We start from the raw sequence: 21,603 nt of genomic DNA, 5'->3' as shown, positions 1-21,603 counted from the left end.
ACAGTATCAAAAGAAAGTGTACATAGCATATGGGCGGAGAGGTAAATAGGTGTGTATGAGGCACTTATGACTGTGGGAACTTTTAGAAGTTAACTTTTGACTGGTTCCATTTTCATGGTGAAGAAGAAATAACAAGCAAAGTCATGAGCTAAGAGTCAGAGTGGAAGAATAGCTGTTTGTGAGAGAATAATGTGTTGTGAGAATAAAATACGAAATAGTCATCCAGCAAAGTGGGAAGAGCATGTAAACCAGTGTAGCACTGTCTGATGGCTGGGTAGGATTAAGCCCTCCTGTCCATACACAAATCACTTCTAGCAGCTTTTCATATATTAAAGATATGTAATATAGTCATATAATTATTTTCCTTTTATTTATTTTTGCCATTTAATGTAATTTAAAAAATTTTGAGTACTCATAATGAAATTTCAATGCTTTCTTTCCTGAAGGAAAATTTCTTCCTAACCTCAATATTATTTAAATATTTTTATGCAGTTTAATGCATTATTTATGCACTTATTTCAATGCAACCTATATTTCCCTCTGATATCACTTTAGTTTCATTTTAAGCATTTGAATCTTTAAGCCATTTTGATATTATTCTGACAAGTTGGCGGTAGAAATCTTACTTTTTAATGGTTAATTAAGTACTCCTGAACAATTCAGCATCCAATTCATGCCACTAATTAGAAATTTCACTTTTATGTTACTTTAAAATTATATTTCTACTTCATTAATTGCTTATTTAGGCATCAGTTCCACAGTTTCAATTACTAGGCCTTTGCTACATATATAGATAGTTATGTATTATATGTGGGATAGCATATACTTCATCTTCAGAATTCCTCTTATTTTTTTCTTCTAGATTATACTGGATATTTCAGTCATGCTACCTACCACATCCAACTTCCCATCCTAGTTGACTCTTCCCAGCCCATACCTTCTACCAGGCAAGCAGCTCTAGGCTGTTTTCTATACTGAACAGCCATTGTTGGCAATAGGGAGCCTAATTCTCCCAGGGCTGGCCTATCCACAGGGCAACCCATAAAATGACTATGCCTGAAGGAATCCATCCATGCATTAGCAACATATTAACTAAAATCAATTCAAACTAGCTTCTCCTAGGATTTGGAGTGTGGAACATACAGGGTCTCCAGAGCCAAACAAAATAGATGCTTAGAAAGAAAAAGAGATGCCACAGAGGACGCACATTACCAGTCAGAGAAAGCACATAATCATAATTTTGTAATTCTGGTTTTAATTCTTGTATAGCCTTACAATAAACCTTTCTTAGATAGCCTGAGGTATCACCGCTCCTTGCAATAAGGAAAAAACCTACAAACACAAAAGAAACTTTAAAATCATTTGATAAAGCTCTCTTTCTCTTCCCTTATCTCCCCTTCTGTTAAATTGGATTTTTAATTACAACTATGCTAAATTTATTGAGAATAGACATCTTTCAAAGGACAGTGTCGTTCTATATATTCAAGTCTTTAGGGGGGATCATAAACTTTCTTTTCTTCAAGTAAGTTCTATAAATTTGATGAGTATTCTCTTGTATGCTTGTTGTTGTGGCATGAGATTTTTCTTCAATTTTCTATCTAGTTCTTAGCAAACCTAACAGTATTTCTCATAGTGTGGGCCATGAGAATACAGCACAAGCTGTTCTAAAGGGAAAAAGGTTCCGTGCTCAAAGAATTTTAGCAAGTTGTTGCATAAAACATCTCCCACTTATGAGATTCATAGAGCATATTGTCATATTTAAAACCCTGAGAAATTCTGCAATAACAAAGCTTATTTAAATTTAAGTTTCCAAACGTAATGCGACATGGTCAAAGAATACCGACTGACATCCCATGGAACCAGTATCCAAGGGTCACATTTTGTAAAGCAGTCGTATATAAACTAATAGACATTTCTTGTATTCAGCCGCTTCTATTCCCCTAAAAGGCATTTTTGCTTGTGATTTACTTCCAGTCTCAGAATGGAGCATATGACCAAAGTCCAGGCTGAGAAGTGCACTGCATTCCCCTGCAGGGCTGCTTGGCTGGACGTGGCATTTAAAATAGCTCAATCACCGTGAACCTCAGGACTTATCTTGGGAATGTAGGGACAAAGATTTTTTCTCTTTTGGGCTACATTTGAATCTGGAAGGATTTCAAGAACTGCTGGGAACTATATATACATAATGTCTAAAAAAGATGAGACCAAGCTCAAGGAAGCAGAGTCACAAAATAAAGAATATAAAACAGATTTGCTATACAAACATTCACTCAATAAATATTTATTGAGCACCTAATACATGTAAGACATTATTCTAGGTGCTTGGGATTATCAATGAAGAAGAAACCAAAAACCTTTGCCCTTATGGCACCTACTTTTCAATGGGAAAAGAAAGATAATAAATGATATCACAATAAATAAAAAGTATGTGAGAAAGTGATAAACAGTATGGAAAAAAATAGTGCAGAGTAATAGGGATTAGAAAGAATGAAGTGGAATTTTAAATAGGGTAGTCTGGGTAAGTCTTTTAAAAAAATATTAATATCTTGACTTAAAGGAGGTGAAGGAGATCGTCACGTGAGTACCTTGGGAAGAGGTAAATACCCACGCCAAGGCCCCAATATAAGAGCATACAGCATACAGTGTATCCAAAGAACAGCAAGAAAGCCACAGTGGTGAGGGCAAAGTTAAAGAACACTAGTAAATGGTGATATCGAATGGGTAAAGACAAGACAGAGCTAGATAACAAGGATTTTGGATTTTACTCACATGAGGGGCCAGTGGAGAGCTTTAAACAGAGAAGAAACATGATTAAAAGAAGCATTTAAAAGAATCACTCTGGCTGCTAAGTTGAAAATATTGTAAAGGAGGCAAAAGTAGAAGCAGTGATCAACACAATAATACAGGTAAGAGATGGCGGTGGCTCAGATCAGGGTAGTGGCAGTGAAGGTTATGAGAAATGGTCAGATTCTGAATATATTTTAAAGATAGAGTCAACAGAATTTCCTAACTAATTAGATTGGGACATAATAAAAAAAGAAGAATCCAGGATGGCTCTAAAGATTTTGGCTTGGAGACACGGCCCTACCCACCAGAGGTCCAGGACCAAGCTTCACCCAGCAGTGGGCAAGCACTGACTCCTCCTGTCAAGAAATCTGCATAAGCCTCTAATCCAGCCTCATCCAGCAGGGGGCAGATACCAGAAAATAGAAAATAACAATCTCAAAGCCTGTGGAAGGAATCCACACAGGCCAGACTCTACACTAGGACCAGCTGGACCCTGGCCCTTGGGTGACAAGAGAGGAGTGTACTGCTGGGACACAAGATGTCTCCAACAGAAGGCCACTTCTCCAACGTCAAGAAACGTAACTAACCTACCTAAAAATACAAATAGAAAGATAAACAGTATGAAGTGGCAGAGGAATATCTTCCAGGCCAAGGCACAACATAAAATCCCAGAAGAAGAAATAAGTGATGAGAAGATAAGCAATTTATCTGAGAAAGAGTTTAAAGTAATGATGGCGAAGGTGTTCAGAGAACTCAAGAGGAGTATAGATGCAGAGAGCAAAGTTTTTAGCAAAGAGTTGGAAAATATAAAGAATACCCAGAGTTGAAGAATAAAATCACTGAAATGAGTAACACACTGGACGGAACCAAGAAAAGACTAAATGAGGCAGAAGAATGGGTCAGTGAGCTAGAAGACAGATTAGCAGAACAGAAAAAAGAATGAAAAGACATGAGGATAGTTTAAGAGAACTCTAGGACAACATGAAGCACACTAATATTTGCATTACAGAGGTCCCAGAAAGAGAACAGAAAGAACCTGAGAAAATTTCTGAAGAGGTAACTGAAAACTTCTCCAACTTGGGAAAGGAAACAGTCACCCAAGTCCAAGAAGCACAGTGTGTTCCACACAGGATCAATCCAAAGAGGAACACACCAAGGCATACAGTCATCAAACTGACACAAATTAAGGATAAGTAGAAAATATTAAAATTAGCAAGCGAAAAGCAACAAATATCATACAAGGGAACTCCCATAAGGTTATCAGCTGATTTTTCAACAGAAATCCTACAGGCCAGAAGGGAGGGGCGTGACATTTTTAAAGTGATGAAAGGGAAAAACATACAACCAAGAATACCCTATCCAGCAAAGCTCTCGTTCAGATTTGATGGAGCAATCAAAAGCTTCACAGGTAAACAAAAGCTAAAAGAATTCAGCACCACCAAGCCAGCTTTGCAAGAAATGTTAAAGGAACTTCCCTAGTCATCAAACCACAAGAAAAGAGAACAAAAAGAAGAAAGAGAAGAAAAAAGACCTACCAAAGATTGCTTTGGCAGTTCGGGGTCTTTTATGGTTCCATATAAACTATTCTAGTTTCGTGAAAAGTGTCATGAGTATTTCGACAGGGGTTACACTGGATCTGTTTTGATAATATTGATTCTTCCAATCCAAGAGCACAAGATACCTTTCCATTTCTTTGTATCATCTTCAATTTCCTCTATCAATGTTTTACAGTTTTCAGAGTATAGGTAACCTCCTTGGTTAAGTTTATTTCTAGGTATTTTGTTGTTTTTGATGTAATGGGAATGTTTATGGCAGTTATAAAATTCTGGTTTTTGAAGTGGAAAAAGAAGTAAAGGGCCACAAATGGCAAAATATCCTTTTTTATGGGTGAGTTGTATTCCATTTCATATATATGTACATTTTCTTTATCCATTCATCTACTGATGTGCACTTAGGATGCTTTCATATCTTGGCAATTATAAATAATGTTGCTGTTAATAGCGGGTGTATGTATCTTTTTGAATTAATGTTTTTGTTTTTCTCAGATATATGCCCAGAAGTGGAACTGCTGGGCCATATGGTGGTTCTATTTTTAGGTTTTTGAGAAACCTCCATATTGTTTTCCATAGTGGCTGCACCAATTTACATTCCCACCAACAGTGTACAAGGGTTCCCTTTTCTCCACATCCCTGCGAACATTTATTAGTGTCCTTTTTGATGATGGCCATTCTGACAGGTGTGAGATAATATCTCATTGTGATTTGGATTTGCATTTCCCTGCTATTAGTGATGTTGAACTTTTCATGTTCCTGTGGGCCATCTGCATTTCCTCCTTTGGAAAAATGTCTGTTCAGTTCTTCTGCCCATATTTTAAATGGGTTGGTTGGTTGGTTGTTTTAATGGAAATACAGTTGATTTAAAATGTTGTATTAGTTTCTGGTGTACAGCATGGGTGGACTTGGAGGGCATTATGCTAAGTGGAGTAAGTCGGACAAAGACAAATACTGTAAGATATCACTTACATGTGGAATCTAAAAAAAATAATACAACAAACTAGTGAATGTAACAGAAAAGAAACAGACTCACAGATGTAGAGAAGGAACTAGTGGTTACCAGTGGGGAGAGAGAGGGGGGAGGGGCAAGATGGAGAGAGATGGGGAGAGGTACAAACTATCAAGTATAAAATAACCTACAGGGATATACTGTACAACATGGGGAATGTAGACAATACTTTGCAATAACAGAACTATAAATGGAGTATAACCTTTAAAACTTTGTGAGTCACTATACTGTATACCCATAACATAATATTGTACATCAACTATACTTCAATTTTTAAAATATGATATTATAAAATAAATACATAAATAAATTTTAAAATGGTTTAGAAATCTTTTTAAATTACTGAAGAAGAAAAAAAGATTCTTAGCTTGAGCAACTAGACAGATGGAAGATGCCCTTAACCAAGACAATGACCGTGGGTAGAATTTGTTTTGGAAGAGGGAACAAAAATTCACTTCTGGACAAATTAAGTTTGAGATACACATCTAAACAGTGATTTTATATAGGCAGGTGGATGAGACTCTGGAACTCAGAGAGGACTTGGCTAGAGATATAAATTTAGGGTCATTAATGTTTAGTTACTATTTAAAGACTTGAGACTAGATAAAATCACCAAGGAAGGAAGTATAGACAGAAAAGAGGTCTGGGAGAAGAAGAGGAACAAGAAAAGAAGTGTAAGAAGAAATGACCAGTGAGACAGAAGGAAAATCGAAGAGAGAGAATAGTGCCCTGGACTATTTTGTCCAGTGACTGGAACCTGCAAGTAGCACCTGATTAGCTGTGTCAAATGCTGATAACAGATCAAGTAAGCAGGGGACTGAGAACACACCATGGGCTTTGGCATCACAGATCTTCCTGACAGGGCAAGTTTCAGTGGAGTGACTGGAATAATAGCATGAGTGGAATAGATCTGTAGGAGAATGGAAAAACTGAGGAATCGGGGATGGAGACTACAGAAGACTTGTTCATGGAATTAAGCAGAGGGTCAAGAAAAGGATCATGGTGATGCTCGCTGAGCTCAGCATCACACCTCTTATTCTTTGGTTGTATAAAGTAATGGATTAGCTTTTACATTTATGCCAGTTTTGGGTGGATTCTCTATCATTCGCAGTAAAAAAGAATACTGATTTTTTTTTACAATAACTTTCAATTAGCTCTCATGCTGAACTCAATTCTAACAATTCCTCACAATTGATTTTCTAGTAATTTTCTTGTATGAGAGTTCTTGTATAAAAGGAGCTAGAAGTTTCTAGCTATATTACAACTCTAGACTAGAAAGGAAAATTACTTTAGTGTTTCAGTAACTACTTGGTAGTACAGACTGAAACACAATGACTAGGCACTTAGTTTTTTCTTAAATGTGTCATTTTCTCTAGCTAAGTATAAGCATTACGTATTTGCCGTGAATTTTCTTCTGGTTTATAAATGTTGACCCTTTTTTGTCATCATATACTATTAGTTGTATAATTGCATTTGGATATAGTTTAACAGCCATTATCAAATCCATTTATGCTATCCTTTCTTTCTTAAGTGAAGTATAAGGGTAAAATATTAACATTTGAGGAGCAACCTAAATTCATGAGCCTAGAAAAGGCTCCAAAAACTATAACTACCTAATATAAATATTAGGCATTTAAGAACAATTACCCATAACTGATTTCATATTTACAACAGACTAACTAGAAGGTCCAGGCGTTTTGGTAAATATTGATTTATGCTCTTGAAGTATACTACTTAAGAGAACTCAGTCTTATAAACTATTATGTTTACTTCCCCACAGGAAGAAATGGAATTTCCTTCTGATAAGGATTAAGAGGACTCATGAGGTGAAGGTGGTGGCAAGTGAGCCCATACCCAAGCATACTTGTTACGAATAGTGATCAGAGGGAAAACAGTTTTAAGTTAATGGATAATTCCTGACAAATATTTAAATTACAGAAGCATGTACAAATAGCTATTACCATCTTGAACTCCCATCTCTAAGCAGAGAAACTACTTTTAGTAGTTTCTCTGGTTAAAAAGAGAAATGAGTATCAAGATTAATTTCATGGAACTGACCCAGAAGAATGCTCAAGCAAAAGTGAGCTTCTTGGATTTAGCTCCTTGCTCAAAGCCACCTTTCCTCTATGGTGCCCAATAATCATAAATAACGCCAGAAATCCTGTTTGACCACAGTCCCCGGGTGAAAAGAGTGTGATTCCCTTGATCAGTCTGTTTCTCTACTCCTCTCCTAACAAGAGCATCTTACCATGCTCACTAATGATTTTTCACACAACATGCCCCTAAACATAAGCCAACTTCATCTACATTCAACAACAACAAGAAAAAAAACAGGAATCTGACCCAATGCTGGAGGAAACCTTACTGTGCTATGTATCTATTTACACATGGTACACTATTGTAACTGAAGAATTTCAGGAATTCTCAGTAGTCAGGTTACTAAATTGACTTTTAGAACCAACTCCCTTCACTCTATAGATCAGACTATTTTCTTATTTTACAGACATTAGAAAGAAAATGGAGGGGTTTTGTGGAGGCTAGTAAGAGGTGCATCTACAGGCCTGGAAAAAAATGCCACAGTAAGGAGCTAAAGGCACTAGACACCTAAGAAGCAGGCAGAAGGAAGTGGCAGAAGCATGAAGACAGACAAATAGGAAGATGCCAAAGACAACTTCCCACTGAAATCTGGCCTGGGCCAGTTTTGCACCAAGGTAAGAGAGTATTTTCTTCCTGCTCCTCCAGTTCACCTTCTGTACCACAAAACCTTCCATTCAGAAAATCTATAAGGTCTAAAATCAAAGGGTATTTTCCTCATGGGCACAGAGATAGGTGTTTAACCATCATTATTAGCCTTGATGAGGAAGAAAAGGGGATGCAAATAGTTTAATATCTCTAACATACACATTCTCATATCTTTCTCTTCCTCTCTCCAACTCTGGGCGCAAGTGAATATATTCTGTCTCTTACACACACATATTTATGCGTGCAAATGCGTGTATATGCAAACTAGAGTATAAAAAATCAACTGGAAAAATAAGAATCACCTTTAATTGAATCAGTATCTAAACTGTAGTATGCCATGCAGAAGTATGCTTTGCAATGACCCTCAGTTGAAGAAATGAATTAGACTAATAATTATCTTTTTTTTAAAGGGTGAAATGTTTAATTGTGTGAGATGACTGCTTAGGTATTAAAAAAAATTAGTGTCTATCCTCTAATTTTATAGAAAATCTCATATATGTAAGGTAAGAAGAGATACAACAAATTACTATCATTAAGAATTATAATTTCATTTCATACAAAGTTAAAAAACATTTCAGAAGTTACTTTAAAAACATAATGGAGGTAAAGCTAGAAGTGAAATACTAGATTGGGGAGCAAAGTAGAAGGAAACTGCAGACTTAGAAAGGCTGATATAGATTACTCGTTAGGCAGTAAAAGCTCCAGCATTTTAATTCTAGTCACACTAAGTTAAGTGTCATTCTCCTCTAAAAAGTCTCATTTAGCAAACTGAAATCTTATGATGAGAAAGTGAGAATTAATACGAAAAAAACCATCACATACATTAAGTATAATCTTGGCTTTAAACTCACTTCAAAATCACACCATAAACTACATAAACATAAGCAAATTATACACAAACACATGAATAACAAATACATACATATGATAATTTCTGGTGTACAGCACGTTTCAATTAACACATTATAAAATGACTATACTTCAATTTTGAAAAATGAGAAAGAAAATAAAGTACTGTTTCTAATTAAAAATATATATATATATGGCCTGGTTCTCTTTATAAAAATTTTTTTGGTGGGGGAAGTAATTAAGTTTATTTAATCATTTTTTTAAATGGAGGTACTGGGGATTGAACCCATGACCCCGTGCATGCTAAGCACATGCTCTACCACTTGAGATATACACCCTCCCCCCTGGTTTACTTTATCTTAACCATGGGATGAATTCTAGAGAAACTTCAACCTTAAGTAGAAATAGAAGCTATAGCATCAAAGCCATCTATTAAAGAATGATGTATTATTTCTATTAAAAAGAAAGTTAACAATTCATGTCCTAAGTGAACTTGAAAACATGAATTTCCTAATCTGCTAAATGGAAAAAAATTACAATTTGACACATTAAATATTGTTATAGCTGCACTCTCTTGGTGGAGCTTTAACTCAATTCACAATGTATTCCTCAGATTTTCTTAGCCCACCCCATCTATCTTGAGTTGAATGACTGACAGCTAGCTTGTGGATTCTACAGAGACTTCCCAAAATAATCTGAAATAAAGTACTAAAGTGAATGTATATTTCTCCGTTTGACAGCAAGTCTTTCATAACCATAATTATTGAGTCTATTAAGATTTTGACTCTCATCTCTCATCATGCATGAGGGAATATGTTTCTTCTGTCAATGATTCTTATGTAAGCTTTGTTAATATAAATTTTGAGGAAATAGCCACCAACATATTTCTGATAAAATAAATCAATGAATACACTAATGAAGGGGGAAAGAGGCAAGGCACAATGATTACATGAAAAATTAATGATGGTGGTAAGAAAGTTTAGGCTTAAATGTGCTTGGTAAATTTTAAATAGTAACTACTTATAGAACAGAAATAGAAGGTAGAATTCCCAAATCACTAGAAAATGAAAGGAAAACAAAGAAAGCAAAATTCATCTCACAGAGGTCAGGAAAGAAAAATAAAATGACAAAAGGAAACAAAGACCAAATGTAACAGTGATAACATAAATGTGAGAATACGTTACATTTTCAGAGTGAGTTTTCTTAAAAGCCAGCTAGATGCTTGCTATTTATAAGAGAGAAACCTGCCACAATGAGATACCACTTCATACCCACTAGGTTGGCTTATAATCAAAAAGACAATAATGTGCTGGCAAGGATGTGGAGAAACAGGAACCCTCATAATGTTACTGGTGAGAGTGCAAAATGGTACAACTCCTTTGGAAAACAGTCTGGCAGTTCTTCAAAGGTTAGACACAGAGTTACCATGAGACCCAGTAATTTCATTCCAAGGTATATAACCAAGAGAACTGAGAACATACATCCATACAAAAACTTGTACATAAAATAAATATTCATAATCATTATTCAAAATAGTGGAAAAGTGGAAACAACCCAATGTCCATCAACTGATGGATTTTAAAAATGTGGTATATCCATACAATGGAATATTATTTTGCTATAAAAAGGAATGAAGTACTGATACATGCTGTAACATGGATAAACCCTGAAAATGTTATCCAGAATAGAGAAATCCATAAAGACAGAAATTGCATTAGTAGTTCCAGGGGCTGGTGAGCTGGGACTGGAGAGTGAATGATAATGAGTACGTGGTCTCTTCTTGGGATGATGAAAATGTTCTAACACTGACCATGGTAATGGTTGCACAACTCTGAAAATACTAAAACCAATAAATTGTACACTTTACAAGGGTAAATTTTATGCTCTATAAGTTATATATCAATAAAGCTGTTATTTAAAACACAGAGAACATTCTAAAATAAAATGCCACAAAACGTTGGAAAGAAAAACCCCAAAGAACAAAGTTTCTATCAGGCAAATGCTAACAAAAAGGAAGCTTAAAAAAGAATAACAACACAAAACAAGGTAGACTTTAAGAGGAAAAGTCTAAAGGCAGGAGAAATTGAAAAATCAGTTTCTCTTGAGACTTTCGCCTAGGATTAAAAACAAAGAAAGGATGGTTATTTTCACCACTACTATTCAACACTGTAATGGAATCCAAGTCAGTGTAATAAAGCAAGGCAAGTATATGAGTGGCACGTAAGATGGTAAAAGAAGAAATAAAACTGTCCCTATTTGCAGATGACATTGTAGTCTATGCAGAAAATTCCAAAAGATTTACAGAAGACTTTCTAGAACTAGGAAGTGAGTTCAGCAAGGTCACAAGCTATAAAAATCAACAATAACAAAAAAATCAACTGTACCTCTATATACTAGCAATGAACACATGAAAATCAAAATTTAAAATTCAGTAACATCCACAATCACTCAAAAAAGTGAAACACTTAGGTATAGCTTTAATAAACAAGTACAAGACTTGTATACCAAAAATTACAAAATGCTGATGAACTAAATCAAAGATGAAAAATAAATGGAAAGACATACCATGTTCATATATTGGAAGACTCAACATAGAAAAACTGTTAGTTGTCCCTAAATTGAAATGCAGGTTTAATTCATTTAGTATCAATCCCAGTAGATTTTTTTTGTTGAGACATACACGATAATTTTAAAATTTGTGTGGAAAGGCAAACTATATTAGTTATAAGAATTTTTACACCAAAGAATAAAATTGGAGAAATGACTTTACTCAATTTTAAAACATTATACAGCTACAGTAATCAAGATCATGTGATGTAAGTGGGAGACAGACCACAGATCAGTGGAACAGAACAAAGGACCCGGAAATAGACTCATACAAGTATGGACAACTGATTTTTGACAATGGTGAAAAACTCAACGGAGAAAGGAAAGCCTTTTTAAACAAATGGTATGGCAGTAATCAGACATCTTTTAATGAACCTCAACCTAAACCTCACCTTATATAAAAGGCAACAACAAATGGGTCATAGATCTAAATGTAAAACATAAAAATATAAACCTTTTAGAAAAAAAACCACAGCAGAAAATCTTTTACATCTAGGGTTGGGCAAAGAGTTCTCAGACTTGACATCAAAAGCACGATCTACAAAGGAAAAAAATTTAATTTTGCTTTGCACAGTACCCTATTAAGAGGACTAAAAAACCACTACAGAATTGGAGAAAATATTTGCAGACTACATACCCAACAAAGGACTAGTATCTAGAATACATAAAGAACTCTGAAAACTCAATAGTTAAAAAAAAAACCAAAAAACCAACCAAACACTTCAATTAGAAAGTGGACAAAAGAAATGAAGAGAAAATTCACCAAACAGGATATTCAGATGGCAAGTAAGTAAGATGTTCAATATTATTAACTATTAAGGCAATGCAAATTAAAACCATGAAGAGATATCACTGCACATCTATCACAATGGTTGAAACAAAAAAAATAATAACACCAAATGCTGGCAAGGATGCAGAGAAACTAGATCACTTCGGCACGGCCAGTAGAAATGCAAAATGGTATAGTCATTGCGAAAAATAATCCTGCAGTTTCTTTTAAAGCTAAAGATGAACTTAACCACATGGCACAGCAATTGAACACTTGGGCATTTATCTCAGAGAAATGAAAACTTAACTTCCACACAGAAAACTTGCATATGCATGGTCATAGCAACTTTATTCATAAGAGCCAAACACTGAAAACTATCTAAATATCCTTCAGTGCATAAAATGGTTAAATAAATGGTAGTATATCACACAATGGAAGACTTTCCAGCAATAAAAAAGAACTACTGATACACAAAACTTGAATGAACCTCAAAGAAATTATGTTGAGTGAAACAAAGCCAATCTTCAAAGGGTGTATAAGGCATGATTCCTTTTATGTAACACTGGTGAAATAACAATTTCGAGACAGAGAACTGATTAGTGGTTGTCAGGGACTAGAGATGGAGGAAGAGGGTAAGGGAGGCTATGAAAGAGTAGCAAGAGGTAGTATCGTGGAGTTAGTAAAGTTAAATATCTTGATTGTGGTGGTGGTTACATGAGGCTATCATGTGATAAAACTACAGAGCTATATACATACACAAATGAGTGCATAAATAACTTTATATATAATGTAAATATATATTATTTGAATATAATTTGAATAAGCCCTGTGAATTTACCAATGTTAATTTCCTGGTTATGATACTGCACTATAGCTAGGAAAGATGCTAACAATGAGGGAGACTGGGTGAAGTATACACAGATGTTACTTCCTGTACACTTCTTTGCAACTTCCTATGAATCTATAATTATTTCAACATCATATGTTTTAAGAAAAAAAAACACAAGCTACGGACTGGAAGAAAATATTTGCAAATCATGTATCTAAGGACTAGTATCTAAAGTATATAAAGCAACTCTCAAAATTCAAAACAATACAATAAAAAACGTGAAAGACATGCACAGACATTTCAGCAAGGAGGTTACAGAGATGGCAAATAAATACATGGAAAGATGTTCAACATCATTAACCATTAGGGAAATGCAAATTAGAACACAATGAGGTAGCACTACATATTTCATAAAAAAGTGACAACAAATATGCTGGCAAGGATGCATCTCATACTTTGCCACTGAAAATGTAAAATGGTGAAGACACTCTGGAAAATAGTCTGTTGTTTTCTCAGACAAACTAAACACACACTTACACTTATGATTCAGAAATCTCACTACTGCGTATGCATCCAGAAAAAAGGAAACTTATGTCCATATGAAAGCTGTATGTGTATGCTTAAAATAACATTATTTGTGATAGACAAAAGTTGGAAAAAAACAAAATGCCCTTCAATAGGTGAAAGGGTAGAGAAACTATGACAAATGCACACCATGAGATACACCATGAAATAGCAATAAAAAGTAATGGAATGCAAATTTCCAACACCAATCATAAATAAAGTCAAAAGATATTACACTAGAAAAGAGCTGCAGTTTCTTAATTCTGCAAATCAGAGGAAAAGTTCAATGAACCAATTTTTAAGAGGGCACAGTTTACAAACAGTACAAAGAAAAAGAAATATAACCATCTCAAACAAATAAACCTCATTCTCACTCAAGAGAAATGGAAGTTAAAACAATCATGAGGTACAAATACTCACCTAATAATTTCAAAAGATCAAAAAGTTTAATAACACACAGTATTGCTGAAGGCATAGGGAAGAAAATACTCTGCGTTGCCACTAGGATTATGAATTAACACAAGCCTCTGGAAGGAAATTTGGCAACATCTATCAAAATCTTAAACATACATTCTACTTCTAGGAATTTATCTTATAAAAATATTGGATATATTTAGACATGTGCACAGTGATACATATCACAGAACAATTTCTGTAATGCTGTTTCTAACAGCAGGAAACTAAATGTCAATCAACAGGAGAATATTTAATAAAGCACAGCCTAATCAATTGCATACTAAGTAGATGCTAAAAAAAGAATGAGGCAAATATGACTCAGACAACCTTCTGGAAAGACATAAAAGGAACTGAAAGCAACACCGGTGGTTGAAATATAGGTTGGAGAGGGACTTCTTTTCATTAAAAACTCTTGTAACTTTTGGTTTTTGTATTAAGTAAAAATGTATTACCTATTCAAAATTTTTAATTACAATAAAAAATTAAGTAATTCATGTTAGTGGGGAAATATACAAACAGATCAGGAGAACAGAGTAAGGTCTGGAAAAAACATTCAAAGCAGTCTGAGAAAATAAGAGCCTTCTCTCATATAAATAAAAATAAAATGAAGAACTAATTGAAAAAACCCACAAATGTCAAATAGAAAACGTAGGGAATTTTTAATTTACTCATCTAGGACACAGGATAGGTCATCAAAAATCAGACAAAATCCAAAAGCCACACTGTTTAATAGAAGAAAAGCAATTAACATAAGAAATAAAGAACAAAAACCAGAGTCATCTCAACAGATGGAGGAAAAAGCATTTAAACAAATTCCAACACAATTCTGTAATTAAAAAAAATTCAACAAAATGGGCATCTATGAAAAAAATTCACAGCTAATGTCATACTCACTGGTAAAAGACTAAATGCTTTCCCTCTAGAGAGGGAGATTAAGAATGTCCACTCTTCAAATTCAACAGCGTATGAAAAGAATTATATACCATGACCAAGTGGGGTTTATAGTGAAATGCTAGGATGGTTCAAAATATAAAAATTAATCAATATAACAACTGTAATACAATGAAAAAAAAAAAACCACATCATCTCATTTGAAGCAGAAAAAGTATCTGACAAAATTCAATATCCCTTCATGATAAAAGCACTCAATAAACTAAAACTAGAAGGAAATTATCTCAACATAATAAAGGCCACATATGAAAAACCCACAGCTAACATCATTCTTCAACAAGATCAGGAACAAAGTAACTCTCTATTCAACAACATACCAGAAGTCCTAGCCAGAGCAATTAGGGAAGAAAAAGAAATAAAAGGCATCCTAATTCAAAAGGACATAAAATAATCTATGTTCACAGACAATATGATTTATATGTAGAAAAACCTAAAAATCCTACAAAAAGCAATTAAACAAATCCAGGAATGTCACAAAACACAAAATTAACACTCAAAAATCATTTCTATATGCATTTCTATACAATAACAATGATCAATCTGAAAAGGAAATTAAGGAAACAATTTCATCTTCTATAGTATCAAAAAGAATGAAATACTTAGGATTAAACTTAACTAAAGAGGCAAAAGACTTAAATGCTAAAAATTACAAAGCACTGCTGAAAGAAACTAACATAAATAAATGGAAACACACCCAGTGCTCAAGGACTGAAAGACTTAACATTGTTAAAAATGTCTGTATTACCCAAAGTGATCTGCAGATTCAATACAATCCATATCAAAATCCCAATGGCATTTTCTGCAGAAATAGAAAAAAAAATCTTAAAATTCATATGGAATTTAAAGGGACTCCAAGCAGCCAAAACAATCCTGAAAAAGAACATAATTAGAAGTCTCATATTTCCTGGTATTAAAAGATGTAACAAAGCTACAGTAATCAAAACAGTGTGGTACTGACATAAAGACAGACAAATAGATCAAGGGAACAGAAAAGAGCCCAGAAATAAACCCTTGCACATAAAGTCAAAAGGTCCTTGACAAGGGTGCTAAGACCACAAAATGAAGAAAGAACAGTCTCTTCAAAAGCTGTTAGAGAAACTGGAAATCCACATGTAAAATAATAATGTTGGACCCTTCCCTTACAGCATATACAAATATTAACTCAAAATGAATTGAAGAACTGAAACTATAAGACTGCTAGAAGAAAACATAAGGGAGATGCTTTATGATACTGGATTTGGTAATGATTTCTTAGACATGACACCAAAAGGACAGGCCAAAAAAGCAAAAATAGACACTCGGGACTACATCATGCTTAAAAACCCACACACATCAAAGGAAACAACAGAGTGAAAAGGCAACCTACAGAATGGCAGAAAATATTTGGAAATCATGTATCTGATCAGGGTTTAACATTCAGAATAAATAAAAAACGCCCATAACTCAATAACAGAAAAACAACCCAATTTAAAAATGCACAAAGGACTTAAAAAGACATTCCTCTCAAGAAGATATACAAATGGCCAACAAGTGCATGAACAGATGCTCAACATCATGAATCATTAGAGAAATGCAAATCAAAAGCACAATCAGATACCACTTCAGACCAATTACTATGACTACTATAAAAAACAGAAAATAGTGTTGGTAAAGATGTGGAGAAACTAGAACCCCCTGTACACTGTTAGTGGGAATATTAAATGGTACAGACACTATAGAAAATAGTATGGTGGTTCTTCAAAACATTGAAAATAGAACTACCACATAATCCAGCTCTCTCACGTTTGTATATATATCCAGAAGAACTGAAAAGAGGATCTCAAAGAGATGTTTGCCAAGAGCCGAGAGGTGGAAACAACTTAATGTCCACCTAGATTAACGGTTAACCAAGCGTGATACATGCATACAACGGAATACTAGCCTTAAAAAGGAAAGAAATCCTATCACAAGCTACAAAACAGATGAAACCTGAGGGCACTGTGTTAAGGGAAATAAGCCAGTCACAAAAAGACAAGTATCATATGTTTCCACTTACATGATGAATCTAAAGTAGTTAAATTCTTAGAAACGGAAGTGCAGTGGTGGTTACCAGGAGCTGAGGGGAGGAGAAATGGGGAGTTGTTTACTGGGTATAGAGTTTCAGTTTTACAAGATAAAAAAATTCTAGAGGTCTGTTGTACAACAATGTGAATATACTTCAACATTAGTCGCACAATAATGTGGATACACTTAACACTACTGAAATGTACACTTAAAAACAGATAAGATGAAAAATCTTTTACCACAATTTAAAAAAATTGTTAAGGAAATTATACACATCCCATTAAAAATAATTATACACCTGCAAAAGAATGAAGTACTGATGCATGCTGTAACATGGATGAACACAAAACATTATGGTAAGTGAAAGCCCGTCACTGAAGGCCATATATTTTGTGATTTATATGAAATATCCAGATTAGGCAAATCCAGAGACCGAAAGATGACTAACGGTTTTCAGGAGCTGGGAAGAGCAACGAATGGGAGAGACTGCTAATCACTACGGTGTTTCTTTTTCCAGTGATGATAATTTTTTAATTAAATAGTGGTGATAGATTCACAACTCCATGAATATACCAAAAACCACTGAATTGTATGCTTTAACAGGGTGAGGCTGTTAATTTAAAAATACAAACACCATAAAAGTAATAATTAACAGACTGGACAACTTGATTGTTTTCAACTTCTGTGAAATGAAAGATACTATAAATTACATAGTAAGATATGTGACAGATCAATGTAAACTATTTAATACATAACACACAACAGAGGGTTGGCTAGTATGTATTACATACAAAGTACAAAACAATTATTAAAAAAAACACTAGAAAAATCAGCAAAGAATATTAACAAGCAATTCATGGACTACAAATGATTAATAATCATTAAAATGTTCAACTTCAGCAGTAAGCAAATGTATGCAAATGAAAATAAGACTTTCCATTTATCAGTTTATAAAAATTATTTAAAGTATCGCTAAAACTGTGGGTGAGAGGCACTCTCTTAAGAATGTTGCTGATTGGAGTATAAACTTTTTGGGGGGGGTAGGGGGATGATGCAATTTGACAGCAAATTAGAGTTATGCATCTCCTTCGACCTAGCAAAAACTACTTTAAATGTAAAGAAATACTTAAGTACAAACATATATATTCTCATATATAAGGATGTTCACTGGTAGAGGAGCAAAAAAAAAAAAAAAAAAAAAAAAAAGAACCAATGCATGGAAAGGAGAAAATTTAAGTTTATGCTTATACTATGATGCATTCTGTAGGAGTTCAAAGAAATGACCCGATCTACATGGGAAAGGTGTATAATGTAGTATGATGTTAAATACAATTCAGAAGATGTGGGGTGTGGAAAATCTCTTTTTTTAAAGCATCCTCAGTAATTCTGACTCAACTATTCCACAAGACAAAAATGTTAAATTCATGATCCCTGGTAAACATAATCCCTTTAGTTTTTATCCTTAGGTTATGCCGTTTAGTTTACTTTGCCTTGTGTTTTCTAAGATGAATTAATGTATGTTTGACTCCTCTACTAGATCATGAACTCTTCAATAACTTTTTTTCTTTTAGCAACTAGAATGGTGCTTGGCACAAAAATAACAAACATTAGTTAAATACATAAACTTTTTTAAAAATCAGAAGTAAGTTATTTTTATATTTATGTTGTTTAAAAAGTCTCGGAATGGAGAAGACTGTACTTTCATGATTATCAGTATTCACATAAAAATGAAAATATGCTTTATTAAAATCTTTGTTCTTCTGGAATATTTTACAGTGGCTTGATCCATATGGAAAGGATAAAAATAAGCAAAAAAAGTAAGAACTAAAGAAAAAATTAACCAATAAAATAAGTGATGAATCCTCTGTAACTTCATTTTTTTTCAAGAGAACAAATTCACACTTTTATTAACTTTTCAAAAAGTTAAATCCTTGAGGGGTACAGCATCACATGGATTGTGTCCAATGGCCTTAGCAGGAAGGTTGCTTCAGAATTCGCACACAAACCATGCCACTGTTTCCGTGAGCACGAGTTACCTTTCCCCAGATTACTCTGGTTTTGTCCAGTTTTCCACCAGGAGTTAGTGTGTTGTTCTCTGCTTTGTACATATAAGCACAGCTTTTGCCTAGATAGAATTCAGCTTCTTCTCAAGCATAAACACCTCCAATTTTAAGAAGAGCTGTGTGCTCCCTCTGGTTCTAGAGACCCTGCTTACAGCCAGCGAAAATGGCCTTGGACAGCAGCCTTCCAGGCATATTTGTTGTTTTAGAAGTCCTGCTCCCAGCAGGCCTCCACAGGCTCCAGGATGGCTGAAAGAGCTGTAACTTAATTTTACACTTGTCTTTTATTCAGTTATTTTAGAAGAACTTTAAAATTTTACTTATAATTTTTTTCTGCACTATTTTTGAGGAGTCTTACAATCTTCATCCTATTTTTAAGGCCTCTCTACATCTTAGAAAATACTGTAAATCATTTTATTTAAAGCAAAAAAGGTTTTGCTCTCATCAAATATTAGAAAATCAGTGAGATTTTGAGATTAACTACATATACTTGTAATTTCAACAGAATGAATTTAGCAAAAACCTGAAATACAGACTGGACTGAAAAAATTGAATTTTTCTTTAAAATATGTAGGTATTGAGTAATGAGGGGTCTATAATTTTAACACTTTAAAAAAATCTAGTCACAGGGAACTATATTCAATATCTTGCAGTAATCTATAATGAAAAAAAAAAAGAAAAGCATATGTATGTATATGTATGACTGAAACATGCTGTACACCAGAAATCGATACACTGTAACTGAGTATACTTCAACTAAAAAAAAATACTAAGATCTAGAGGTGATAAATCAAAATTCATCATATGTACTGTGAATTTCACACAGGTCCAACCTGATCTACTGAAATAAAACTCCATTTATAGTATGTACCGGTAAGGATTATCATGTAAATTAAAATGTCAAACCCTCTTTCAATGTATGTACGAAATACAGAAGACTTTCAGCAGTTCTCCACACAGTAAATTACAACACAGTGATCCTATTTGTAGAATTCTCCAAAGAATTCTATAGAAAAAAATCAAGAAGATTTCTCTAAATAAAAAAGAGAGCAAAAGATGTTATAAGATTGCAAAATTATTTTAAAGGACAATTAAAAATCTACTTTTTTTTAATACATTATGTTATACAGGAGTATTGGCTTTAGAAGCAAATTTGTGTTCAAATCATGACACCTTCACCTCAGTTTTGTGAATTGCCTTCTTCAGTTCTCAGTTACTACCTCTTTCATAAAATTTAGGCTATTAGTCTAACCTACCAAAGCTGTCCAAAGGCTTAAATGAGATAACAGTTATAAATCTCCTAGCTAAATGCCTGTTAGAGTATATAACAATTTTTAGTTGTGTATCCCATTTCTCTCCTCGACTCATATATTAAAGACCTTACAATCAATTTTAACCAAGCCTCAAAATATTCCACATAGTAAATAAACCACATGTTAATTAAATATTATTCTACTATTGGATATTTAGGTTATTTCTAATTTTCATACTAGAAATAATGTTACAATGAATATTCTTAGGTTTGGGTTTCCAAAGGTGGAATTAATAGATCAAAATGTCGTTTTAAGCTCTTGCTAGTTACTGACAAGCTGCATCCTCAAAGAGCTGTAATAATTTATATTGCTACCAACAGTAAACAACCATTTTAACAAATCTCGTTGATACTTAATAGAAACACATATATATTTTAATGCAAACTACAGATGAGATTTAAAACCTCACTGCTGACCTATTTTGAGTTTTCTTTAAGAACGAGTGGAAGTGAGTATTTTTTCATGTTTCCTAGTTGCATTTCCCCTTTAATAACTTACGTTTTCATACATTTTGCCTAATAGAGTCTTAGTATCCTTCATTTGATTCCAATATTTTTTATTTGGCATTTACCTTTACATTTGGGCTTTTTTTAAAAATTGATGCAAAGAGGTTAACATTTTATGTAATTAACTCCATCATACCCCTGAGGTTTCTTAAATTGTATGTAAACATAAATTGCTAACTTTACATGGAGAGGTGGTGAAAAGAAGTACAAAATGCTAAGAGTAGTTTTAGTGACTTCCCCTTTAATTCGTATCTTAAGTAATAAAATCATTAATTTTAAAAATAAAATAAAATTTCAGAGCAGATATAAAGTATTTAAAAACACAGCACCAAAATAAACATAGAAACAAAATTCTAGGAACTGCAGAGAAGTTGTAGAGGTGATTAATTTGTTTTTTTTTTAAATAACTCAGCCTTTTTATTCTTACCTACGTTAAAGTGATTTAATTCTCATACTATATTCAACATCTAGCTTCTTTTCCACTGCAAAATGCCCATCTTTGGCACATCTAAGGCTTATTTACATTTTAGTGTTAAATTTAGCAGCAGTAGTACCAAAGAACTAG

General features: G+C 33.8%; 1 protein-coding gene and 1 pseudogene across 1 annotated transcript in view; both read right to left on the bottom strand.

Moving 5' to 3' along the window:
* Positions 1-21,603, bottom strand: part of PIAS1 (protein inhibitor of activated STAT 1) — a 115,032-nt gene that overhangs the window by 55,782 nt on the left and 37,647 nt on the right. The window lies entirely within an intron of this gene.
* On the bottom strand, positions 18,138-19,694 carry LOC116153405 (large ribosomal subunit protein eL33-like; annotated as a pseudogene).

This window comes from Camelus dromedarius, chromosome 5, assembly GCF_036321535.1.
Source record: "Camelus dromedarius isolate mCamDro1 chromosome 5, mCamDro1.pat, whole genome shotgun sequence".
NCBI lineage: Eukaryota > Metazoa > Chordata > Mammalia > Artiodactyla > Camelidae > Camelus > Camelus dromedarius.
The sequence above is the reverse complement of the archived record's forward strand: the minus strand, read 5'-3'. Positions and strand labels throughout refer to the sequence as shown.